The following is a 27,439-nucleotide window of genomic DNA, read 5'->3' as shown; positions in this document are numbered from 1 at the left end:
CGCTGAATGGCATGAAACATGAATAATACCCCTTTCACACCACACAAATAACCCGGTATTGACGGCATATTGCCGGGTCGACAAAGATTAGTGTGCGGTGTGAAAGCACCAAGTCCGAATTCCCGGGTCGCCTGACCCAGTAATTCAACCCGGGTTATAAGCAGTGTTATTCCCGGTTTGAATACCAGGTAAGTGGCTGCATAAACTGATTCCCGGGTCGATGCGACCTGGGACCCGTTTACTAGATAGGGCGAGGCGGCCCGGAGATGAGTCCATCTCCCAGCGCCGCCTCCACCTCCGCTGCCCCGCCACTATGGCAACCGACCTGAAGCCAGCGAAAGGGGTAGGAGAGTCTCCAATTCCGGATCCCACCCGGTAAGACCTGTTTCCAATTCCCGGGTGGGATCCGGCATTGGAGATGTGAAAGGGGTATTAGTCATTTTAGAAATATTAAGGGGCCTATTTATTAACATTATTTTTACTAAAATATTGTGAAAAATATTATATCACATTATTTTAGTATCACCTGAATGTATTAAAGGGCATTTGGAGCAGTTTTCATGAAAAACTTCACCAAACCCTTTAATTCACTTTTTTTTAGTAAGCCACATCACATTCCCCATACTTATAATGGGAAATGCGATCTGACCAGATTTACTAAAAAAAAAAAAATGTGAAAAAATACTGCAGTGCTGTCAAGATCACACGGCAGCATTGCGATAAGCACCCTTTTGTCCAGCTTTCTCTGCGTCTGGCAGAGAAAGCTGAGCGGGACCTGGCTACAGTGATCAGCTACGTGTGTCCGATGGACACACTAGCTGACCGCAGTGTAAAAATAGCGGGGGGGAAAAACAAACAAACATACTTACCTGTCCAGGGAGCCGATCCGCGTTGCTCCGGTGAGCGCTGCTGGGCGCCGAGTCCCCCATATGCTGCAATGTGACCCCGGTGCAGTAAAGTGACGCTGCAAAATGGCAGCGTCCTTTACAGCACCAAGGGTCACAGCGCAGGAGAAGGACCCGGCGCCCGGCAGCCTCCTAAAGCAGTACTGACCGGCTCCCTGGAAAGGTGAGTATGTTATCCTGCTAAGGGGGGTCCGCGGCGCGCGGGGGTAGTCGCGATGTGGGGGTAGACCGGGCGGCGTTAGCAGCAATGTCAGCACGCGGGGAGAGGCACATGCGCAGCTGGACATCGGGGTATTTTTTACAAAAAATACCGCTATGATGCTGCAACGAGGCATCGCAGGGACAGAGCTTGACCGCAAGCTGTCCCTGCATGCGATAATTGATACATCCCTGCGATGTAATCAATTATCGTAGTGCGAGTTTGGGCAATTATATCACCTGTCATCTGCATCCTGGATGCGGATGGTGATAAATAGGCCCCTAAGACATTTAGCAGCCATGACTTTCTTTCACCATTTACATTAACCAAATCTACCTTCTTTCTGGTTCTGTAGACAGCTTTCACTGTTATGTTGCATGACAATCCTCAAGCTATTGGCTAGCTCAGAGAAGCTGTGTGCTCTGAACATTTGTTTGCCATCATGTTCATTGTTATATACAGAGCCAGGTCACTTGCTCTCCATGCTCCCAGCCGAGTGTGGTATGGAAGGTCGACAGTAACTAGGTCGACAGGGATGCTAGGTCGACATGGTCTAGGTCGACAGGTCAATATGAGTTTTCTATGATATTTTGGTGTTGTTTTCTCCGTACAGTGACCTGGAACCCAATTAATGCACAGTGTTCGCTCGCCATGCTTCGAGCAAGGTGCCTCACTCCTCTGCCGCTGCGCTCGGCACAGGTTACAATTCTCAATCGTAGTCCGCGTGGATCGTTAAGTAGGAAAAAGGAAAAAAAAGTGAAAAACTCTTGTTGCTCTTTTAACCTAGAACATGTCGAGCTAGAGACCCTGTCAACCTAGTTACTGTCAACCAATAGTGGTCGACCTAGACACTGTCGACCTAGTTACTGTCGACCTAGAGACTGGATACCCTCCCAGACATTGTAGCAGCAGTTGAGGCAAACCAAGGAGATCATACAGATCACCAAAGGAGGAATAGAGATGGCACAGCAATGACAGCTGAACTCACAGTTTCTAAACTAAATTAAGATTACACATGCTTTCTAAACATCCCTGTCGTTGATGTGACGACACTCCTCAGCATTACTCACTTCCCATTACCTTCAAAAATGCTAAACTTTTTTATATTGGTGAAAGCAGTCATTTCTAACTGCTGTCTACTTACACTTTGCTTGCCGCCATCAAATGTTCAGCACAGACATCTTGTCTTTGATATTCATGGGTTGCAATCCAGTGAACCAATTTCTGATCACTATGGGCCTGATTCATGTTTGTAAGTAAAGAAAAAAAAACAAGCAACTGGGCAAAAACCATGCAGCACTGCAGGTGGGGCAGATGTAACATGTGCAGAGAGAGTTAGATTTGGGTGGGGTGTGTTCAAACTGAAATCTAAATTGCAGTGTAAAATAAAGCTGTCTAACATTTATGGGCTACATGCAAAAACAGCATTATTTACCCTGCACAGAATTTTTTTTAAATATATTTGCCCTCCTTGCATGGCAACATGGTTTGCTTCAGACACAAAGTAGCTTTTTTTTTGCTTTACTTACAAACATGAATCAGGCCCTATGTCTTAAATCCTGAATCTTTAGACCTGGTGACCTGTTAACACTGAATATAACTACATTGGTGGACACTGTTATGTTGCTCTGCTGTTATAAATAATTAACTTTTCTTCCTTTGGAATAACTATTATTTAAGTAATTTATACTCGTTCAAATTGACGACTTGCTGGAACCAAGTAGGATATGGTAAAAGCATTATTGGGGATATTTAATTCTCTTCTAAAAGAAGGTATATCTGGGTCTCTCATACGTCCTAGAGCAGCGGTGGCCAACCAGTGGCTCTTGAGCCACATGTGGCTCTTTCTTTATTCAAATCTGGCTCCCCAACACTCTAAGTCACATGACCACAACAGATCTGGAAACCGCTGCCCTCGAGCCAGACACACAGCATGACTATGGGCACTGAGCACTGAGGGAGCTGAGGGAGCCAGATATTAGAGGTAAGACACCCACCGGCAAACAGAGGACATATAAGGGGCTGCTGCAATGGCATGAGTTGTAGAGGCTGTAGTGACACATAAGGGTGGGCTAGAGTGACACATAGGAGAGCTGGCTGGAGTGACACAGGAGGGTGCTGGCAGGAGTGACTCATGGAGAGCTGGCTGGAGAGACATAGGAGGGTGCTGGCTGGAGAGACAGGAGGGTGTTGGATGGAGTAACACATGGCAGAGATGAAGTGTATTATGTGAATATAGTTTTTTCAATTATTTTATGTGGATCTAGCTTTTTCAATGTATTTTATAACAGGGAGTGGTCTAGCAGGCACAAGGCCCCACCCCATATCTGCACGCGCACCTTTGGTTCCATATCAGCTCTTTGACGTACCTAACTCGATTTTTGGCTCTTTGCCTCTGACTTGTTGGCCACTCCTGTCCTAGAGGATGCTGGGGTCCACTTCAGTACCATGGGGTATAGACGGCTCCTCAGGAGCCATGGGCACTTTAAGACTTTTCAAGGGTGTGAACTGGCTCCTCCCTCTATGCCCCTCCTCCAGACCTCAGTTTTATAAATGTGCCCAGGAAGACTGGATGCACTCCAGAGGAGCTCTGCTGAGTTTCTCTGAAAAGACTTATGTTAGGTTTTTTATTTTCAGGGAGAACTGCTGGCAACAGTCTCCCTACTTCGTGGGACTGAGGGGGCAGAAGTAGAAACCAACTTCCTGAAGAGTTTCATGGCTCTGCTTCTGGCTGACAGGACACCATTAGCTCCTGAAGGGAACTGAACGCTAGCCGTGCCTAGATGCTCACTCCCACAGCATGCCGTCACCTCCCTCACAGAGCCAGAAGTCATAAGACAGGTGAGTGTTAGAAGACAGATCTTCAATCAAGAAAGTGATGGCTAAAGGTACCGCGCGGCTGGCGGGAGCGAAGCGCGCCATGTTGCCCACACATACACAGGCACTGCAAGGTGCAGGGCGCGGGGGGGGGGGGGGGCGCCGCCCTGGGCAGCATGAAACCTATGAAAACTTGCTGAGGCACAGTCCTACCCCCCGCCAGTATAAAAAATTACCTCATAAAAGCTGAGGAGAAACACGCCATTGAAGAGTGGAGCTTCCTGCTCAGTCAGCCAGCATACTGCTCAGCACCATTTTCTCTCTTCCAGATGCTGGTCCTCCTTCACTGCTGAACAAGTATCAGGGTGCAAGACAGGGGGGGCCACAGTGAATTTGGTGCTATATAATTGTGTGATTAACATTATAAAAGCGCTGCATGTCAGTGGGCATTTTGTGTTCACAGACATTGTGTAACTGGCACTGGGTTGTGAACTGTGGGTCTGTCCCCTATAAATCCCGGAGTGTCTGTGGTGTGGTTGTGCACATGTGTGACATGTCTGTGGCAGGGAATTCTTCCTCTGTGGGAGACATGTTAGGGACACAGAGGTGTAATATGACACCAAGAGCCTGACTGGGTGAAAGGTTACATGATAGTGTGAATCATATCAGTAAGAGGTTGGACTGAATCTCATACAGAAAACTGAAAATAATCTGTTGAAGATGTGATTTTTAATAGTTCTGCCTTTCATCCACAGGGACCCCTCTGGATCACATACAAATTTGCACAAGTAGTACAAACTGATACCGACACGGACTCTGATTCCTGTGTCGACACTAGTGATTCCAGGGGAATAGGTCCTAAGTTAGCAAAAAAGCATTCAAAACATGTTTTAGCTATAAAGGTGGTGTTAGAAGTTACAAAGCCCCCACTTTTACCACAAGGAGAGGGTTTACTTTAGTAAAGAAGTAATGTAATTTTCCCTCCATCTCAGCAGTTGAACAGTCTCTTGGAGGGAGTCTGATTTAACCTGAAAAGAAATTTCAGATTCCCAAAAGGAATTCAGGCAGCTTACCTTTTCCCAAAAGGTGGGAGTCACCCCGCATTTTAGACAGGGCCCTGTCATAAAAGAGAAAAGGTGTTTCTCCCTGCGCCTGGAATGTCTTCACTTAAGGAGCCGACAGGCGCAAGTGAGTGAGGTGATCTATTGATGTGGCCAATGGGACACTACTCAAGCCTACCATTGTCTGTGCATGGGTGAGTAATGCTATTGAGAAGTGGTCAGAAAACTTGTCATTAGACATTGACACAATAGATGTAGACGAGATACTCCTAACTTTAGGTCATATCAAAGACGCTGCTGCGTACGTACTAGAAACCATGAAATATATTGGTCCTTGGGATCCAGAACCGCTACCATGGCAGTATCGCCCCGGAGGGCGTTGTGGATTCGCCAGTGGAATGCTGATGCAGATTCCAAAAGAAATATGGAGGCTCTCCCATATAAAGGTGAGGCCTTGTTTGGTGATGGGCTGGATGCGCTAGTCCCGGCGGCTACCGCAGGTAAGTCGACATTCTTGCCTTATGGTCCTACACCGGCGAAAAAGACACATCACTCTCACATGCAGTCCTTTCGGCCCATCAAATACAAAAAGGCCAAAGGTTCCCCCTTTTTTGCAGGTAGGGAAAGGGGAAAAGGAAAGAAATCCGCAGCGTCTCCCGGTTCGCAGGAGCAGAAGTCCACCCCTGCTACTGCCAAATCTGCAGCATCACGCTGGGGCTCCCTTGCGGGAGTCCGCTCGGGTGGGAGCACGTCTGAAACTTTTCAGTCAAATCTGGATTCAATCTGGCCTGGACCCATGGGTCTTACAAATAGTGTCCCATGGGTACAAAATAGAGTTTCAAGATGTCTCCCCATGCCGATTTTTCAAATCGACCTTGCCAGCTTCTCTTCCAGAAAGAGAGGCAGTAACAAAGGCAATTAAAAAATTATGTCAGGATCAGGCCATTGTCCTGGTACCCTTGTCACAGCAAGGAGAAGGTTTTTTAATTCAAGCCTCTTCGTAGTTCCGAAGCCGGACGGCTCGGTCAGACCGATTTTAAACCTGAAAAATCTGAATCTCTACTTGAAAAGGATCAAGTTCAAGATGGAATCCCTGAGGGTAGTGATTTCCAGTCTGGAGGAGGGGGACTTCATGGTGTTAGTAAACATAAAGGATGCTTACTTGCATGTTCCCATTTATCCTCCTCACCAAGCTTATCTGAGATTCGCAGTACAGGATTGCCATTACCAGTTCGAGACGTTGCTGACCGGACTCTCCACAGCACCGAGGGTATTTACCAAGGTGATGGCGGAGATGATGGTCCTCCTTCGTCAAAAAGGAGTCAATATAATTCCTTATCTGGATGATCTCCTGATAAAAGCGAGATCCAGGGAACAGTTGGTGCAGAACATCGCACTCTCTCTGTCAATACTTCAACAACACGGTTAGATCATGAATTTTCCAAAGTTGCAGTTGGAACCGACGACAAGATTGTCCTTTTTAGGGATAATTCTGGACAGAAGTACGGAGAGTATTTCTTCAAGTAGAAAAGGCTCTGGAAATCCAGAAAATGGTCAAACAAATATTGAACCAACTAGCGTGTCGATCCATCAATGCATTCGGTTCTTGGGGAAAATGGTTGCGGTCTACGAGGCCATATGGTTTGGCTGATTCATGCCAGAGTAATCCAGTGGGACCTGTTGGACAAGTGGTCCGGATCCCACCTACACATGTACCGGAATAATCCTGTCCCCCAAAGCCAGGATTTCGCTCCTGTGGTGACTACACAGTTCTCACCTACTAGAGGGACGCAGGTTTGGGATTCATGACTGGGTCCTAATAACCACGGATGCAAGTCTCCGAGGCTGGGGAGCTGTCACACAGGGGGAAAGCTTCCAAGGAAAATGATCAAGTCAGGAAGCCTGCCTTCACATAAACGTTCTGGAATTGAGAGCCATTTACAACGGCCTTCTACAAGTGGTACATCTTCTTCAAGAACATCCCGTGCAGATCCAGTTGGACAATGTAACAGCAGTCGCATACATAAACAGGCAAGGCGGAACGAAAAGCAGAGTGGCAATGGCAGAGGTGACAAGGATTCTCCTCTGGGCAGAAAGACATGTAAGAGCTCTGTCAGCAATTTTCATTCCGGAAGTGGACAACTGGGAAGCAGACTTCCTCAGCAGACACGATCTCCATCCAGTAGAGTGGGGCCACCACCAAGAAGTCTTCGCAGATGTGACAAGTCTTTGGGGAGTTCCTCAAGTAGACATGATGGTATCTCGTCTAAACAAGAAGCTTCAGAGATATTGGGGGTAATTCCAAGTTGAGCGCAGCAGGAAATTTTTTTAGCAGTTGGGCAAAACCATGTGCACTGCAGGGGGGGCAGATATAACATTTGCAGAGAGAGTTAGATTTGGTTGGGTTATTTTGTTTCTGTGCAGGGTAAATACTGGCTGCTTTATTTTTACACTGCAATTTAGATTGCAGATTGAACTCACCCCACCCAAATCTATCTCTCTCTGCACATGTTATATCTGCCTCCCCTGCAGTGCACATGGTTTTGCCCAACTGCTAACAAAGTTCCTGCTGCGATCAACTCAGAATTACCCCCATTGTTTCAGGTCGAGAGACCCTCAAGCAATAGCAGTGGATGCACTGGTGACCCAGTGGGTGTTTCGGTCGGTATATGTTTTCCCTCCACTTCCACTGATTCCAAAAGTTCTCAAAATAAGAAGAACAAGAGTTCGATCAATCTTCATTGCACCGGACTATACAAGGAGGGCTTGGTATCCAGATCTTCAGGAGTTGCTCAAAGAAGATCCTCGGCCCCTTCCTCCTTGAGAGGACCTACTACAGCAGGGGCCGTGTGTGTATCAAGACTTACCACAGCTACGTTTGACGGCATGGCTGTTGAGCGCCGGATCCTAGCCCGAAAGGGTATTCCCAAGGAAGTCATCCCCACTCTTATTCAGGCCAGGAAAGGGGTAACGTCTAAACATTACCACCGTATTTGGAGAAAATATGTGTCTTGGTGTGAATCCAAAAAGGCTCCTATGGAAGAGTTTGAGATGGGACGTTTTCTCCATTTTCTGCAGGCTGGTGTGGATGCGGGCCTTAGATTGGGGTCAATCAAGGTCCAGATTTCGGCCTTATCAGTTTTCTTTCAAAAACAATTGGCCTCCTTTCCAGAAGTTCAGAAGTTCGTGAAAGGGGTTCTGCACATCCAGCCTCCATTTGTGCCTCCAGTGGCACCATGGGACCTTAATGTTGTATTGCAGATCCTTCAATCAGATTGGTTTGAACCTCTGCAGGAGATAGAATTGAAGTTTCTCACTTGGAAATTGGTGATGCTTTTGGCCTTGGCATCCGCACGGCGGGTGTCTGAGTTGGGGGCCTTGTCTCACAAGAGCCCTTACCTGATCTTCCATGAAGATAGGGCAGAGTTAAGAACTCGTCAACATTTTCTTCCAAAGGTGGTTTCGTCCTTCCACATAAACCAACCTATTGTGGTGCCAGTAGCTTCTGACACTTTCACTGAGTCACAGTCTCTAGATGTGGTTAGAGCTTTGAAGATTTATGTCGCAAGAACAGCTCGGTTACGGAAAACAGAGGCTCTGTTTGTCCTGTATGCTCCCAGCAGAATTGGGTGTCCTGCTTCTAAGCAGACTATTGCACGCTGGATGAGAGGGACAATTCAGCACGCTCATTCTACGGCAGGCTTGCCGGTACCGAAGTCGGTAAAGGCCTATTCTACTAGGAAGGTGGGCTCATCCTGGGCGGCTGCCCGGGGCGTCTCAGCTTTACAACTTTGCCGAGCGGCTACTTGGTCAGGGTCAAACACATTTGCTAAATTTTATAAGTTTGACACTTTGGCCGATGAGGACCTCAAGTTTGGTCAATCTGTGCTGCAGGGTCATCCGCACTATCCTGCCTGTACTGGAGCTTTGGTATAACCCCATGGTACTGAAGTGGACCCCAGCATCCTGTAGGACGTATGAGAAAACAGGATATTAATACTTACCGGTAAATCCTTTTCTCCTAGTCCATAGAGGATGATGGGCACCCGACCCAGTGTGTACTTTACCTGCAGTTTGTTCTTTATAGTTACACAAGTTGTGTTTCATTTGTTTTCAGCATGTTGCTGTAAATGGTTCATGCCTGTTGGCGTGTGTCATGTTGAATGCCATGTTGTGCGGCATGGTTGAGGTGTGAGCTGGTATGAATCCCACCATTAGTATAAAAGTAAATCCTTTCCTCGAAATGTCCGTCTCTCTGGGCACAGTTCCTATAACTGAGGTCTGGAGGAGGGGAATAGAGGGAGGAGCCGGTTCACACCCTTGAAAAGTCTTAAAGTGCCCATGGATCCTGTGGAACCGTCTATACCCCATGGCACTGAAGTGGACCCCAGCATCCTCTACGGACTAGGAGAAAAGGATTTACCGGTAGGTATTAAAATCCTATATTTAATTATTTTCAAATCCCCAAATGATAAATGCAGTAATGGCTAAATACAATTTTAAGATTATGGGAACTACTTAGATAATATTTACAAATTATTTCTGGGAATGGGGGTCATTCTGACCCGTTCGCTCGCTGCTTTTTATTGCAGCCAAGTGAACGGATACTCACTGCGCATGCCAGGCGGCTGAAGGCCGTAGCTGGGCTGCGATCGCCTCTGCCTGATTGACAGGCAGAGGCGGTCGCTGGGTGGGAGGGGGTGGAATGGCAGCGTTTGGCCACCATTTTGTGGGCACGGTCCGGCCAACGCAGGCGTGGCCGGACCGTGCGAGGAGTGGCCCGCAGCGGCTGCATGATGTCATACGCAGCAGCTACGGGCTGGGGAGCGACGAGTAGCTCCCAGCTAGCACGCTAAAGCTGCGCTGGTCGGGAGCTACTCTTGAAGTGCAAAGGCATCGCCTCTGTGCGATGCCTTTGCACTTCTGCGGGGGGGCGGCACTGACATGTGGGGGCGGACTAGCCCTGTGCTGGGCGTCCCCCAGCATGTCATTGTGAATGATCGTAGCTGTGCTAAATTTAGCACAGCTACGATCATCTCAGAATGAGGGCCAATGTACAGTGACTAAATAACAATATACAAGCTCATCAGAAGCAGTATTTTCCAGACATTTTATAATTGCATATAATGAAGCCCCTAGGCAGATGTAGCCTTTTCTAATGCAGTATAAAATAAGATTTTACTCACCGGTAAATCTATTTCTCGTAGTCCGTAGTGGATGCTGGGACTCCGTAAGGACCATGGGGATTAGCGGCTCCGCAGGAGACTGGGCACAACTAAAGAAAGCTTTAGGACTACCTGGTGTGCACTGGCTCCTCCCACTTAGACCCTCCTCCAGACCTCAGTTAGGATACTGTGCCCGGAAGAGCTGACACAATAAGGAAGGATTTTGAATCCCGGGTAAGACTCATACCAGCCACACCAATCACACCGTATAACTCGTGATACTATACCCAGTTAACAGTATGAAATATAACTGAGCCTCTCAACAGATGGCTCATAACAATAACCCTTTAGTTAGGCAATAACTATATACAAGTATTGCAGACAATCCGCACTTGGGATGGGCGCCCAGCATCCACTACGGACTACGAGAAATAGATTTACCGGTGAGTAAAATCTTATTTTCTCTAACGTCCTAAGTGGATGCTGGGACTCCGTAAGGACCATGGGGATTATACCAAAGCTCCCAAACGGGCGGGAGAGTACGGATGACTCTGCAGCACCGAATGAGCAAACTCTAGGTCCTCCTCAGCCAGGGTATCAAACTTGTAGACTCTTGCAAGAGTGTTTTAACCCGACCAAGTAACAGCTCGGCAAATTTGTAAAGCCGAGACCCCTCGGGCAGCCGCCCAAGAAGAGCCCACTTTCCTTGTGGAATGGGCTTTCACAGATTTAGGGTGCGGCATTCCAGCCGCAGAATGTGCAAGTTGAATCGTGCTACAGATCCAGCGAGCAATAGTCTGCTTAGAAGCAGGAGCACCCAGTTTGTTGGGTGCATACAGGATAAATAGCGAGTCAGTTTTCCTGACTCCAGCCGTCCTGGAAACATATACTTTTCAGGGCCCTGACTACGTCCAGAAAACTTGGAATCCTCCAAGTCCCAAGTAGCCGCAGGCACCACAATAGGTTGGTTCACATGAAAAACTGATACCACCTTAGGAAGGAATTGGGAACGAGTCCTCAATTCCGCCTTATCCATATAGAATACAGATAAGGGCATTTGTATGACAAAGCCGCCAATTCTGATACACGCCTGGCCGACGCCACGGCCCACAGCATGACCACTTTCCACGTGAGGTATTGTAGCTCCACGGATTTAAGTGGCTCAACTCAATGCGACTTCAGGAAATCCAACACTACGTTGAGATCCCACGGTGCCACTGGAGGCACAAACGGGGGTTGACTATGCAGCACTCCCTTAACAAAAGTCTGAACTTCAGGCAGTGAAGCCAGTTCTATTTTTGGAAGAAAATCGATAGAGCCGAAATCTGGACCTTAATGGAACCCAATTTTAGGCCCATAGTCACCTCTGACTTGTAGGAAGTGCAGAAAACGACCTAGCTGAAATTCCTCCTTTGGGGCCATACTGGCCTCACAGCACGCAACATATTTCCGCCATATGCGGTGATAATGGTTTGCGTTCACTTCTTTCCTAGCTTTAAATAGCGTAGGGATAACTTCCTCCGGAATGCCCTTTTCCTTCAGGATCCAGCGTTCGACGCCATGCCGTCAAACGCAGCCGCGGTACATCTTGGAACAGACAGGCCCCCTGCTGCAGCAGGTCCTGTCTGAGCGGCAGAGGCCATGGGTCCTCTGAGATCATTTCTTGGAGTTCTGGGTACCAAGCTCTTCTTGGCCACCCGGAACAATGAGTATAGTTCTTACTCCTCTCCTTCTTATTATTCTCATTACCCTGGGTATGAGAGGCAGAGAAGGGAACACATACACCGACTGGTACACCCACGGTGTTACCAGAGTGTCCACAGCTATCGCCTGAGGGTCCCTTGACCTGGCGCAATATCTTTGTAGCTTTTTGTTGAGGCGGGACGCCATCCTGTCCACCTGTGGCCTTTCCCCACGGTGTACAATCATTTGGAAGACTTCTGGATGAAGTCCCCACTCTCTCGGGTGGAGGTCGTGTCTGCTGAGAAAGTCTGCTTCTCAGTTGTCCACTCCGGGAATGAACACTGCTGACAGTGCTAACACATGATTTTCCGCCCATCGGAGAATCCTTGTGGCTTCTGCCATCGCCATCCTGCTTCTTGTGCCACCCTGTCGGTTTACATGAGCGACCGCCGTGATGTTGTCTGACTGGATCAGCACCGGCCGGTGTTGAAGCAGGGGGCTAGCCTGACTTAGGGCATTGTAAATGGCCCAAAGTTTCAGAACATTTATGTGTAGGGAAGTCTCCTGACTTTTCCATAGGCCTTGGAAGTTTCTTCCCTGTGTGACTGCCCCCCAGCCTTGAAGGCTGGCATCCGTGGTCACCAGGACCCAGTCCTGTATGCCGAATCTGCGGCCCCCTAGAAGATGTGCAGTCACCACCACAGCGACACCCTGGCCCTTGGAGACAGGGTTATCCGCCGATGCATCTGAGAATGCGACCCGGACCACTTGTCCAACAGATCCCACTGGAAGATCCTTGCATGGGACTTGGTGAATGGAAATTCTTCGTAAGAAGCTACCATCTTTCCCAAGGTTCGCGTGCATAGATGCACCGATACCTGTATTTGTATTAGGAGGTCTCCGTCTAGAGACGCCAACTCCTTGGACTTCTCCTCCGGGAGAAACCCTTTTTATCCTGTTCTGTGTCCAGAACCATACCCTGGAACAGTAGACGCGTCGTAGGAACCAGCTGTGACTTTGGAATATTCAGAATCCAGCCGTGCTGTTGTAGCACTTCCCGAGATAGTGCTACTCCGACGAACAACTGCTCTCTGGACCTCGCCTTTATAAGGAGATCGTCCAAGTACGGGATAAGTACTTCGGCCATTACCTTGGTAAATACCCTCGGTGCCGGGGACAGACCAACGGCAACGTCTGGAATTGGTAATGACAATCCTGTACCACAATTTTGAGGTACACCTGGTGACGAGGGTAAATAGGGACATGCAGGTAAGTATCCTTGATGTCCAGTGATACCTTGAAAGTTTCCAGGCTTGCAATAATCGCCCTGAGAGATTCCATTTTGAACTTGAACCTTCGTATATAAGCGTTCAAGGATTTCAATTTTAGAATGGGTCTCACCGAACCGTCTGGTTTCGGTACCACAACATTTTGGAATAGTAACCCCGGCCTTGTTGAAAGAGGGGTACCTTGATTTCACCTGCTGGAAGTACAGCTTGTGAATTGCCGCCAGTACTACCTTTCTCCGAGGGCAGCAGGCAAGGCTGATGTGAGGCAACGGCGAGGGGGAGTCGTCTCGAACTCCAGCCTGTATCCCTGTGATACTACTTGCAGAACCTAGGGATCCACCTGTGGGCAAGCCCACTGATCCCTGCAGTTCCCGAGACGCGCCCCCACCGCACCTGTCTCCACCTGTGGAGCCCCAGCGTCATGCGGTGGACTCAGAGGAAGCGAGGGAAGATATTTGATCCTGGAACTGGCTGACTGGTGCAGCTTTTTCCTTCTTCCCTTGTCTCTGTGCAGAAAGGAAGCGCCTTTGACCCGCTTGCTTTTCTGAAGCCGAAAGGACTGTACCTGAAAATACGGTGCTTTCTTTAGGCTTTTGTGAGGAAACCTGAGGTAAAAAATTTTCTTCCCAGTTGTTGCTGTGGATACGAGGTCCCAGAGACCATCCCCAAACAATTCCTCACCCTTATAAGGCAGAATCTCCATGTGCCTTTTAAATGCAGCATCACCTGTCCACTGCCGGGTTTCTACTACCCTCCTGGCAGAATGGACATTGCATTAATTCTGGATGCCAGCCGGCAAATATCCCTCTGTGCATCCTTTATATATAAGACAACGTCTTAAATATGCTCAATGTTAGCAAATATTATTATCCCTGTCTTAGCGTATTAATATTATCTGACAGGGTGTCAGACCACGCTGCAGCAGCACTATTTATGCTGAGGCAATTGCAGGTTTCAGTATATAACCTGAGTGTGTAAATACAGACTTCAGGATCGCCTCCTGCTTTTTATTAGCAGGTTCCTTCAAGGTGGCCGTATCCTAAGACGGCAGTGCCACCTTTTGACAAACGTGTGAGCGCCTTATCCACCCTAAGGGATATCTCCCAACGTGACCTATCCTCTGGCGGGAAAGGGTACGCCATCAGTAACTTTTTAGAAATAACCAGTTTCTTATCGGGGGAAACCACGCTTCTTTACTAGAGATGAGCGGGTTCGGTTTCTCTGAATCCGAACCCGCCAGAACTTCATGTTTTTTTTCACGGGTCCGAGCGACTCGGATCTTCCCGCCTTGCTCGGTTAACCCGAGCGCGCCCGAACGTCATCATGACGCTGTCGGATTCTCGCGAGGCTCGGATTCTATCGCGAGACTCGGATTCTATATAAGGAGCCGCGCGTCGCCGCCATTTTCACACGTGCATTGAGATTGATAGGGAGAGGACGTGGCTGGCGTCCTCTCCGTTTAGAATAGATTAGAGAGACACTTGATTTACTAATTTTGGGGAGCATTAGGAGTACTCAGTACAGTGCAGAGTTTTGCTGATAGTGACCACCAGTTTTATTTATAATCCGTTCTCTGCCTGAAAAAAGCGATACACAGCACACAGTGACTCAGTCACATACCATATCTGTGTGCACTGCTCAGGCTCAGGCCAGTGTGCTGCATCATCTATTATCTATATATAATATTATATATATCTGTCTGACTGCTCAGCTCACACAGCTTATAATTGTGGGGGAGACTGGGGAGCACTACTGCAGTGCCAGTTATAGGTTATAGCAGGAGCCAGGAGTACATAATATATTATATAGTGAGTGACCACCAGACACACAGTGCAGTTTATTTAATATATCCGTTCTCTGCCTGAAAAAAGCGATACACACAGTGACTCAGTCAGTCACATACCATATCTGTGTGCACTGCTCAGGCTCAGGCCAGTGTGCTGCATCATCTATATATATTATATATCTGTCTGACTGCTCAGCTCACACAGCTTATAATTGTGGGGGAGACTGGGGAGCACTACTGCAGTGCCAGTTATAGGTTATAGCAGGAGCCAGGAGTACATAATATTATATTAAAACAGTGCACACTTTTGCTGCAGGAGTGCCACTGCCAGTGTGACTAGTGACCAGTGACCTGACCACCAGTATATATAATATTAGTAGTATACTATCTCTTTATCAACCAGTCTATATTAGCAGCAGACACAGTACAGTGCGGTAGTTCACGGCTGTGGCTACCTCTGTGTCGGCACTCGGCAGCCCGTCCATAATTGTATATACCACCTAACCGTGGTTTTTTTTTCTTTCTTTATACATACATACTAGTTACGAGTATACTATCTCTTTATCAACCAGTCTATATTAGCAGCAGACACAGTACAGTGCGGTAGTTCACGGCTGTGGCTACCTCTGTGTCGGCACTCGGCAGCCCGTCCATAATTGTATATACCACCTAACCGTGGTTTTTTTTTCTTTCTTTATACATACATACTAGTTACGAGTATACTATCTCTTTATCAACCAGTCTATATATTAGCAGCAGACACAGTACAGTGCGGTAGTTCACGGCTGTGGCTACCTCTGTGTCGGCACTCGGCAGCCCGTCCATAATTGTATATACCACCTAACCGTGGTTTTTTTTTCTTTCTTTATACATACATACTAGTTACGAGTATACTATCTCTTTATCAACCAGTCTATATATTAGCAGCAGACACAGTACAGTGCGGTAGTTCACGGCTGTGGCTACCTCTGTGTCGGCACTCGGCAGCCCGTCCATAATTGTATATACCACCTAACCGTGGTTTTTTTTTCTTTCTTTATACATACATACTAGTTACGAGTATACTATCTCTTTATCAACCAGTCTATATATTAGCAGCAGACACAGTACAGTGCGGTAGTTCACGGCTGTGGCTACCTCTGTGTCGGCACTCGGCAGCCCGTCCATAATTGTATATACCACCTAACCGTGGTTTTTTTTTCTTTCTTTATACATACATACTAGTTACGAGTATACTATCTCTTTATCAACCAGTCTATATATTAGCAGCAGACACAGTACAGTGCGGTAGTTCACGGCTGTGGCTACCTCTGTGTCGGCACTCGGCAGCCCGTCCATAATTGTATATACCACCTAACCGTGTTTTTTTTTTCTTTCTTTATACATACATACTAGTTACGAGTATACTATCTCTTTATCAACCAGTCTATATATTAGCAGCAGACACAGTACAGTGCGGTAGTTCACGGCTGTGGCTACCTCTGTGTCGGCACTCGGCAGCCCGTCCATAATTGTATATACCACCTAACCGTGGTTTTTTTTTCTTTCTTTATACATACATACTAGTTACGAGTATACTATCTCTTTATCAACCAGTCTATATATTAGCAGCAGACACAGTACAGTGCGGTAGTTCACGGCTGTGGCTACCTCTGTGTCGGCACTCGGCAGCCCGTCCATAATTGTATATACCACCTAACCGTGGTTTTTTTTTCTTTCTTTATACATACATACTAGTTACGAGTATACTATCTCTTTATCAACCAGTCTATATATTAGCAGCAGACACAGTACAGTGCGGTAGTTCACGGCTGTGGCTACCTCTGTGTCGGCACTCGGCAGCCCGTCCATAATTGTATATACCACCTAACCGTGGTTTTTTTTTCTTTCTTTATACATACATACTAGTTACGAGTATACTATCTCTTTATCAACCAGTCTATATATTAGCAGCAGACACAGTACAGTGCGGTAGTTCACGGCTGTGGCTACCTCTGTGTCGGCACTCGGCAGCCCGTCCATAATTGTATATACCACCTAACCGTGGTTTTTTTTTCTTTCTTTATACATACATACTAGTTACGAGTATACTATCTCTTTATCAACCAGTCTATATATTAGCAGCAGACACAGTACAGTGCGGTAGTTCACGGCTGTGGCTACCTCTGTGTCGGCACTCGGCAGCCCGTCCATAATTGTATATACCACCTAACCGTGGTTTTTTTTTCTTTCTTTATACATACATACTAGTTACGAGTATACTATCTCTTTATCAACCAGTCTATATATTAGCAGCAGACACAGTACAGTGCGGTAGTTCACGGCTGTGGCTACCTCTGTGTCGGCACTCGGCAGCCCGTCCATAATTGTATATACCACCTAACCGTGGTTTTTTTTTCTTTCTTTATACATACATACTAGTTACGAGTATACTATCTCTTTATCAACCAGTCTATATATTAGCAGCAGACACAGTACAGTGCGGTAGTTCACGGCTGTGGCTACCTCTGTGTCGGCACTCGGCAGCCCGTCCATAATTGTATATACCACCTAACCGTGGTTTTTTTTTCTTTCTTTATACATACATACTAGTTACGAGTATACTATCTCTTTATCAACCAGTCTATATATTAGCAGCAGACACAGTACAGTGCGGTAGTTCACGGCTGTGGCTACCTCTGTGTCGGCACTCGGCAGCCCGTCCATAATTGTATATACCACCTAACTGTGGTTTTTTTTTCTTTCTTTATACATACATACTAGTTACGAGTATACTATCTCTTTATCAACCAGTCTATATATTAGCAGCAGACACAGTACAGTGCGGTAGTTCACGGCTGTGGCTACCTCTGTGTCGGCACTCGGCAGCCCGTCCATAATTGTATATACCACCTAACCGTGGTTTTTTTTTCTTTCTTTATACATACATACTAGTTACGAGTATACTATCTCTTTATCAACCAGTCTATATATTAGCAGCAGACACAGTACAGTGCGGTAGTTCACGGCTGTGGCTACCTCTGTGTCGGCACTCGGCAGCCCGTCCATAATTGTATACTAGTATCCAATCCATCCATCTCCATTGTTTAATGTTTACCTGAGGTGCCTTTTAGTTGTGCCTATTAAAATATGGAGAACAAAAATGTTGAGGTTCCAAAATTAGGGAAAGATCAAGATCCACTTCCACCTCGTGCTGAAGCTGCTGCCACTAGTCATGGCCGAGACGATGAAATGCCAGCAACGTCGTCTGCCAAGGCCGATGCCCAATGGCATAGTACAGAGCATGTCAAAACCAAAACACCAAATATCAGTAAAAAAAGGACTCCAAAACCTAAAATAAAATTGTCGGAGGAGAAGCGTAAACTTGCCAATATGCCATTTACCACACGGAGTGGCAAGGAACGGCTGAGGCCCTGGCCTATGTTCATGGCTAGTGGTTCAGCTTCACATGAGGATGGAAGCACTCAGCCTCTCGCTAGAAAACTGAAAAGACTCAAGCTGGCAAAAGCACCGCAAAGAACTGTGCGTTCTTTGAAATCCCAAATCCACAAGGAGAGTCCAATTGTGTCGGTTGCGATGCCTGACCTTCCCAACACTGGACGTGAAGAGCATGCGCCTTCCACCATTTGCACGCCCCCTGCAAGTGCTGGAAGGAGCACCCGCAGTCCAGTTCCTGATAGTCAGATTGAAGATGTCAGTGTTGAAGTACACCAGGATGAGGAGGATATGGGTGTTGCTGGCGCTGGGGAGGAAATTGACCAGGAGGATTCTGATGGTGAGGTGGTTTGTTTAAGTCAGGCACCCGGGGAGACACCTGTTGTCCGTGGGAGGAATATGGCCGTTGACATGCCAGGTAAAAATACCAAAAAAATCAGCTCTTCGGTGTGGAGGTATTTCACCAGAAATGCGGACAACAGGTGTCAAGCCGTGTGTTCCCTTTGTCAAGCTGTAATAAGTAGGGGTAAGGACGTTAACCACCTCGGAACATCCTCCCTTATACGTCACCTGCAGCGCATTCATAATAAGTCAGTGACAAGTTCAAAAACTTTGGGTGACAGCGGAAGCAGTCCACTGACCAGTAAATCCCTTCCTCTTGTAACCAAGCTCACGCAAACCACCCCACCAACTCCCTCAGTGTCAATTTCCTCCTTCCCCAGGAATGCCAATAGTCCTGCAGGCCATGTCACTGGCAATTCTGACGAGTCCTCTCCTGCCTGGGATTCCTCCGATGCATCCTTGCGTGTAACGCCTACTGCTGCTGGCGCTGCTGTTGTTGCCGCTGGGAGTCGATGGTCATCCCAGAGGGGAAGTCGTAAGCCCACTTGTACTACTTCCAGTAAGCAATTGACTGTTCAACAGTCCTTTGCGAGGAAGATGAAATATCACAGCAGTCATCCTACTGCAAAGCGGATAACTGAGTCCTTGACAACTATGTTGGTGTTAGACGTGCGTCCGGTATCCGCCGTTAGTTCACAGGGAACTAGACAATTTATTGAGGCAGTGTGCCCCCGTTACCAAATACCATCTAGGTTCCACTTCTCTAGGCAGGCGATACCGAGAATGTACACGGACGTCAGAAAAAGACTCACCGGTGTCCTAAAAAATGCAGTTGTACCCAATGTCCACTTAACCACGGACATGTGGACAAGTGGAGCAGGGCAGGGTCAGGACTATATGACTGTGACAGCCCACTGGGTAGATGTATGGACTCCCGCCGCAAGAACAGCAGCGGCGGCACCAGTAGCAGCATCTCGCAAACGCCAACTCTTTCCTAGGCAGGCTACGCTTTGTATCACCGCTTTCCAGAATACGCACACAGCTGAAAACCTCTTACGGCAACTGAGGAAGATCATCGCGGAATGGCTTACCCCAATTGGACTCTCCTGTGGATTTGTGGCATCGGACAACGCCAGCAATATTGTGTGTGCATTAAATATGGGCAAATTCCAGCACGTCCCATGTTTTGCACATACCTTGAATTTGGTGGTGCAGAATTTTTAAAAAAACGACAGGGGCGTGCAAGAGATGCTGTCGGTGGCCAGAAAAATTGCGGGACACTTTCGGCGTACAGGCACCACGTACAGAAGACTGGAGCACCACCAAAAACTACTGAACCTGCCCTGCCATCATCTGAAGCAAGAAGTGGTAACGAGGTGGAATTCAACCCTCTATATGCTTCAGAGGTTGGAGGAGCAGCAAAAGGCCATTCAAGCCTATACAATTGAGCACGATATAGTAGGTGGAATGCACCTGTCTCAAGTGCAGTGGAGAATGATTTCAACGTTGTGCAAGGTTCTGATGCCCTTTGAACTTGCCACACGTGAAGTCAGTTCAGACACTGCCAGCCTGAGTCAGGTCATTCCCCTCATCAGGCTTTTGCAGAAGAAGCTGGAGGCATTGAAGAAGGAGCTAAAAGGGAGCGATTCCGCTAGGCATGTGGGACTTGTGGATGCAGCCCTTAATTCGCTTAACAAGGATTCACGGGTGGTCAATCTGTTGAAATCAGAGCACTACATTTTGGCCACCGTGCTCGATCCTAGATTTAAAGCCTACCTTGGATCTCTCTTTCCGGCAGACACAGGTCTGCTGGGGTTGAAAGACCTGCTGGTGACAAAATTGTCAAGTCAAGCGGAACGCGACCTGTCAACATCTCCTCCTTCACATTCTCCCGCAACTGGGGGCGCGAGGAAAAGGCTCAGAATTCCGAGCCCACCCGCTGGCGGTGATGCAGGGCAGTCTGGAGCGACTGCTGATGCTGACATCTGGTCCGGACTGAAGGACCTGACAACGATTACGGACATGTCGTCTACTGTCACTGCATATGATTCTCTCAACATTGATAGAATGGTGGAGGATTATATGAGTGACCGCATCCAAGTAGGCACGTCACACAGTCCGTACTTATACTGGCAGGAAAAAGAGGCAATTTGGAGGCCCTTGCACAAACTGGCTTTATTCTACCTAAGTTGCCCTCCCACAAGTGTGTACTCCGAAAGAGTGTTTAGTGCCGCCGCTCACCTTGTCAGCAATCGGCGTACGAGGTTACATCCAGAAAATGTGGAGAAGATGATGTTCATTAAAATGAATTATAATCAATTCCTCCGCGGAGACATTGACCAGCAGCAATTGCCTCCACAAAGTACACAGGGAGCTGAGATGGTGGATTCCAGTGGGGACGAATTGATAATCTGTGAGGAGGGGGATGTACACGGTGATATATCGGAGGGTGAAGATGAGGTGGACATCTTGCCTCTGTAGAGCCAGTTTGTGCAAGGAGAGATTAATTGCTTCTTTTTTGGGGGGGGTCCAAACCAACCCGTCATATCAGTCACAGTCGTGTGGCAGACCCTGTCACTGAAATGATGGGTTGGTTAAAGTGTGCATGTCCTGTTTTGTTTATACAACATAAGGGTGGGTGGGAGGGCCCAAGGACAATTCCATCTTGCACCTCTTTTTTCTTTTCTTTTTCTTTGCATCATGTGCTGATTGGGGAGGGTTTTTTGGAAGGGACATCCTGCGTGACACTGCAGTGCCACTCCTAGATGGGCCCGGTGTTTGTGTCGGCCACTAGGGTCGCTAATCTTACTCACACAGTCAGCTACCTCATTGCGCCTCTTTTTTTCTTTGCGTCATGTGCTGTTTGGGGAGGGTTTTTTGGAAGGGACATCCTGCGTGACACTGCAGTGCCACTCCTAGATGGGCCCGGTGTTTGTGTCGGCCACTAGGGTCGCTTATCTTACTCACACAGCGACCTCGGTGCAAATTTTAGGACTAAAAATAATATTGTGAGGTGTGAGGTATTCAGAATAGACTGAAAATGAGTGTAAATTATGGTTTTTGAGGTTAATAATACTTTGGGATCAAAATGACCCCCAAATTCTATGATTTAAGCTGTTTTTTAGTGTTTTTTGAAAAAAAACACCCGAATCCGACAAAAAAAATTCGGTGAGGTTTTGCCAAAACGCGTTCGAACCCAAAACACGGCCGCGGAACCGAACCCAAAACCAAAACACAAAACCCGAAAAATTTCAGGCGCTCATCTCTATTCTTTACACACTTCATTCATTCATCTGATGGGGGAACAAAACAGTGGCTGTTTTTTCTCCCCCAAAATAAAACCCCTTTTATGTGGTACTTGGGTTTATGTCAGAAAATGCGTAACACATTTTTCATTGCCGAGATCATGTAACGGATGTTCCTAGTGGATTGTGTATATGTCTCAACCTCGTCGACACTGGAGTCAGACTCCGTGTCGACATCTGTGTCTGCCATCTGAGGTAACGGGCGTTGTTTTGAGCCCCTGATGGCCTTTGAGACGCCTGGGCAGACGCGGGCTGAGAAGCCGGCTGTCTCACAGCTGTTACGTCATCCAGCCTTTTATGTAAGGAGTTGACACTGTCGGTTAATACCTTCCACCTATCCATCCACTCTGGTGTCGGCCCCACAGGGGGCGACATCCCATTTATCGGCCTCTGCTCCGCCTCCACGTAACCTTCCTCATCCAACATGTCGACACAGCCGTACCGACACACCGCACACACACAGGGAATGCTCTGACTGAGGACAGGACCCCACAAAGTCCTTTGGGGAGACCGAGAGAGAGTATGCCAGCACACACCAGAGCGCTATATAATGCAGGGATTAACACTATAACTGAGTGATTTTTCCCCAAATAGCTGCTTGTATACATATATTGCGCCTAAATTTAGTGCCCCCCCCCTCTCTTTTTAACCCTTTGAGCCTGAAAACTACAGGGGAGAGCCTGGGGAGCTGTCTTCCAGCTGCACTGTGAAGAGAAAATGGCGCCAGTGTGCTGAGGGAGAAGCCCCGCCCCCTTTTCGGCGGACTTTCTCCCGCTTTTTCTGTGATACTGGCAGGGGTAATTTTACATCTATATAGCCTCTGGCACTATATATGATGTATATTTTGCCAGCCAAGGTGTTATTTATTGCCCTCAGGGCGCCCGCCCCCCAGCGCCCTGCACCCATCAGTGACCGAAGTGTGAGGTGTGCATGAGGAGCAATGGCGCACAGCTGCAGTGCTGTGCGCTACCTTGGTGAAGACTGAAGTCTTCTGCCGCCGATTTTCCGGACCTTCTTCGTGCTTCTGGCTCTGTAAGGGGGACGGCGGCGCGGCACGAACACCAAGGTCGGGTCCTGTGGTCGATCCCTTTGGAGCTAATGGTGTCCAGTAGCCTAAGAAGCCCAAACTACCACCTGTTAGGTAGGTTCGCTTCTTCTCCCCTTAGTCCCTCGCTGCAGTGAGTCTGTTGCCAGCAGATCTCACTGAAAATAAAAAACCTAAATATACTTTCTTTCTAGGTGCTCAGGAGAGCCCCTAGCAGTGGCGGATTTAGGGGGGGGGCACCAAGGCACGTGCCCCCCCTGTCATTTTTAGTTGATTTTTGTATGCTGCGGGGGCGCCACTGATTTAGTGCAGACTGACATGCGGACGAGCGTCCGCATGTCAGTCTGCGGTCTCGTTTCCTCCCCTGCTGTTAGGAGGGACATGGAGGGCACAGTGCACGCCTCCCTGTGTCCCTCCTGGGTCTCCGGCGGCCGCGGGTCTCATAAAGGAAGTGCCGTTCGTGAGCACTTCCTTTATTAGAGTGACCCGCGGCCGCCGGAGACACAGGAGGGACACAGAGAGGCGTGCACTGTGGCCTCCGTGTCCCTCCTAACAGCAGGGGAGCGGGGGGAGCGGCGGCGGCGGAGGAAGCGGGGGGGACGCACTGAGGGGGCATATCTGGCACTGGGGGGGAATATCTGGCACTGGGGGCATATTTGGCAGGGAGGGGGGGGGAGAATATCTGGCACTGAGGACATATATGGCACTGGGGGGGAATATCTGGCACTGGGGGCATATATGGCACTGGGGGGGGGGAATATCTGGCACTGGGGGGGAATATCTGGCACTGGGGGCATATGTGGCACTGGGGGGGAATATCTGGCACTGGGGCATATGTGGCACTGGGGGCATATATAGCACTGGGGGGGATATCTGGCACTGGGGGCATATGTGGCACTGTCGGGGAATATCTGGCACTGGGGGCATATGTGGCACTGGGGGGGTATATGTGTACCTGGCACATGGGGGGGGCTATATTTGGCACTGGGGGCATGTGAGTACCTGGCACCGTGGGGGAATATCTGGCACTGGGGACATATGTGGCACTGGGAGCACAGCCCTAGCAACAAGGACTACCACCTAGCAACGAGCATGACACCCAGTGCATGAAACCCCTGGCAACGAGCATGACACCCAGTGCATGAAACCCCTGACAACGAGCAGGTATTTGAAAAGTAATTAGAAGCCTTACTGTAGGACTTAATGTGTAATGGGCATTACGGTGTGTGGCATAATGTATCACGGACATTGCGGTGTGTGTCATAATGTGTCACAGGCATTACGGTGTATGGTATACTATATCGCTGGCATTGTGATATGTGGTATAATGTCTCAGGGTCATTGCAGTGTGTGGCATAATGTATCACGGACATTGCGGTGTGTGTCATAATGTGTCAGGCATTACGGTGTGTGGTATACTATATCACGGGCATTGTGGTATGTGGTATAATGTCTCAGGGTCATTGCAGTGTGGCATAATATATAACGGGCATTGCGGTGTGTGGCATAGGGTATAACGGGCATTGCGGTATGTGTCACAGGCATTACGGTGTATGGTATACTATATCACGGGCATTGTGGTATAATGTCTCAAGGTCATTGCAGTGTGTGGCATAATGTGTCACAGGCATTGTATGTGCTATAATGTATCGGGCATTGCAGTGTGTGGTATAATGTATCACGGACATTGCAGTGTGTGTCATAATGTGTCACAGACATTGTATGTGCTATAATGTATCAGGGGCAGTGCAGTGTGTAGCATAATGTATAACGGGCATTGCAATTCCTGTCATAATGTGTCACAGGCATTATAGTGTGTGGCATAATGTGTCGGGGGCATTACGGTGTGTGGCATAATGTGTCGGGGGCATTACGGTGTGTGCATACTGTGTCATGTGCATTATTGTGTGTGGCATAATGTCTAAGGGCCATTGCAGTATGTGGCATAATGTATACTGGGCATTACTATAAGGAGGAAAAATGACAAATAATGTAAGGGGCATGAATTTAGGATTATTTTTCTTTCCTGTGGTGGCCAACGTCTGGGCGTGCAGGTTGCAAAACTGGGGTATAAGGTAGTCTTTTCCTGCAATACCACGCCCATTCCAATGAAGCCACGCCCATTCCAACGAAGCCACGCCCCTTACGGTGCCCCCCCCTGTAATTTTTTTCTGGATCCGCCCCTGGCCCCTAGTGTGCATCCAGCTCAGCCGGGCACAGAAATCTAACTGAGGTCCGGAGGAGGGTCTTAGTGGGAGGAGCCAGTGCACACCAGGTAGTCCTAAAGCTTTCTTTAGTTGTGCCCAGTCTCCTGCGGAGCCGCTAATCCCCATGGTCCTTACGGAGTCCCAACATCCACTTAGGACGTTAGAGAAAATATATGTTATTGGAAATGTTGCTATCTATGTATCTCCTATACAATCTAGTGGTGCCCATACACATTCTCTGGGTTCTCCTCTAGGTTATCCATGTGCACTAGTGCTTTGCCTGAGAGATTTTAGTATTGTGGGTGTTGTAGGAACCAATCAAGTGTCCACTAGGTTCACATCTTCTATGTATAGCCAGCAGTTCACTGATATATGTAGAAGCTAATCTGTATGGTAGATGCTACTTTTGCCATTCAGTTATGTGTTATGACTTGTGATTCGTTCTGACCTTTGCTGTGGTCATCTGCTGAAATATATAGTCATAGCAGATTTTTTTTCTGATACCAAACCCCTGTACATCACAATTCATTTTGACTCCCCTGCTTTAAATGACACAGTTGTTCTTCCACACATGCTGTGTGAAGCAGCAAAGCTCATATCAGGCCATCCACTATAATTCAGATCAATTCATAAAAAAAGATAAAAACTTACACCACCTAGCTAAACCCTATTAGAATTTAGAGACACTTATATTGCCTGTGGGATGCTGACAGTTATAGGTAGTAATAACGCAGAAACACATGCAGTGACTGCAGAATCACACTGATAAACATTTGGCACAACTAAAACTAAGCTTTTCTCGGTTTGCTGGATGTCTGGTAGTCAGCTGTTATAATTTCTATCATTTGTTATATTTTGTAAAGAGATCTTTTCAGCTTTCCCCTAACTAGAGATAATGATGATCTTTCGGTCAGGCCAATAGCCATTGGCAAAGGATTTAAAGATTTTTAATAGATACTTTGTGCCCCAACCCCGAACTCATTCCCTACTTAAATTTCATTGATGCAGTTCCTAAATTACCCAAATCAGCAAATGCGCAATGCTTCAATTGCACTTGAAGAAATAGAGATGGCAATTATATCCTCACCATTCAATAAGGAATGGGACCTGGAGGAATAGCCAATGATATACGTATATGGAAAATGTAAAATTACTATAGCCACTTATTTGTACATTTTGTTAACCAATCCTTTGAAATAAAATCCTTTGCCTGCTGAAATCAGGTAAGTATCCTGCAAATTGCGGCTATTACTAACCAATCTCTCTCATTAGTTCAGATGTCAAGTTTCTTCCCAAAGTGCTGTCAAACACTGTTATACATTGGTTTCAAACTGTTTCATGTCTTACAAACAAATATTAGACTTCGGATGGCAAATCTCTTATGACTTGATAGGAAGAATGTGTATAATACTATCATTAGATGCCACAAAGGTATTTGACTCAAATCAGGTGACTACCTCCATTGGTGTTGGATCCAGATCCACAATGGTGATCATTCCGAATTGTTCGCTCGCTAGCTGCTTTTAGCAGCATTGCACATGCTAGGCCGCCACCCTCTGGGAGTGTATCTTAACTTAGCAGAATAGCGAACGAAAGATTAGCAGAACTGCTAATAAATAATTCCTTGCAGTTTCTGAGTAGCTCCAGACCTACTCCTAGATTGCGATCAGCTCAGTCCGTTTAGTTCCTGGTTTGATGTCACAAACACGCCTTGCGTTCGGCCAGCCACTCCTCGGTTTCTCCAGACACTCCCGCGTTTTTCCCTGACACGCCTGCATTTTTTAGCACACTCCCGGAAAACGCTCAGTTACCACCCAGAAACGCCCACTTCCTGTCAATCACTCACCGATCAGCAGTGCGACTGAAAAGCGCCAGACTTACAACAGCAAAACTGCTAAGTTTTTAGTTAAATAACTAAGCGCATGCGCGCTGCGTACCATGCGCATGCGCATTTAGCAACAAATCGCAGCATAGCGAAAATCGGCAATGAGCGAACAACTCGGAATGACCACCAATATGTTTAAATTTCCTTTATCAGTGCACCACTGCTAAGGTTTTTGCAGCTGACCTTTTCTCTATCTCAGTTACTTTACAAATATGCACCAGTTAAGGATGTTGAAGGATTTTTTTTTTTTTTTTTGCTGCTGATGGTTTAAGGAGTAAGGGCCCCATTTATCAATGAGTTTGAGCTGTTCTAAGT

General features: G+C 47.5%; 1 protein-coding gene across 2 annotated transcripts in view; it reads left to right on the top strand.

Annotated features, from left to right (window-relative positions):
* The window catches only part of GLIS3 (GLIS family zinc finger 3), an 800,422-nt gene that overhangs the window by 33,867 nt on the left and 739,116 nt on the right, over positions 1–27,439 (top strand). The gene's annotated exons all lie outside the window — the stretch shown is intronic.

Source organism: Pseudophryne corroboree, chromosome 1 (genome assembly GCF_028390025.1).
Source record: "Pseudophryne corroboree isolate aPseCor3 chromosome 1, aPseCor3.hap2, whole genome shotgun sequence".
NCBI classification, from domain to species: domain Eukaryota; kingdom Metazoa; phylum Chordata; class Amphibia; order Anura; family Myobatrachidae; genus Pseudophryne; species Pseudophryne corroboree.
Note: the sequence above shows the minus strand (reverse complement) of the source record. Positions and strands in the feature narration are given on the sequence as shown.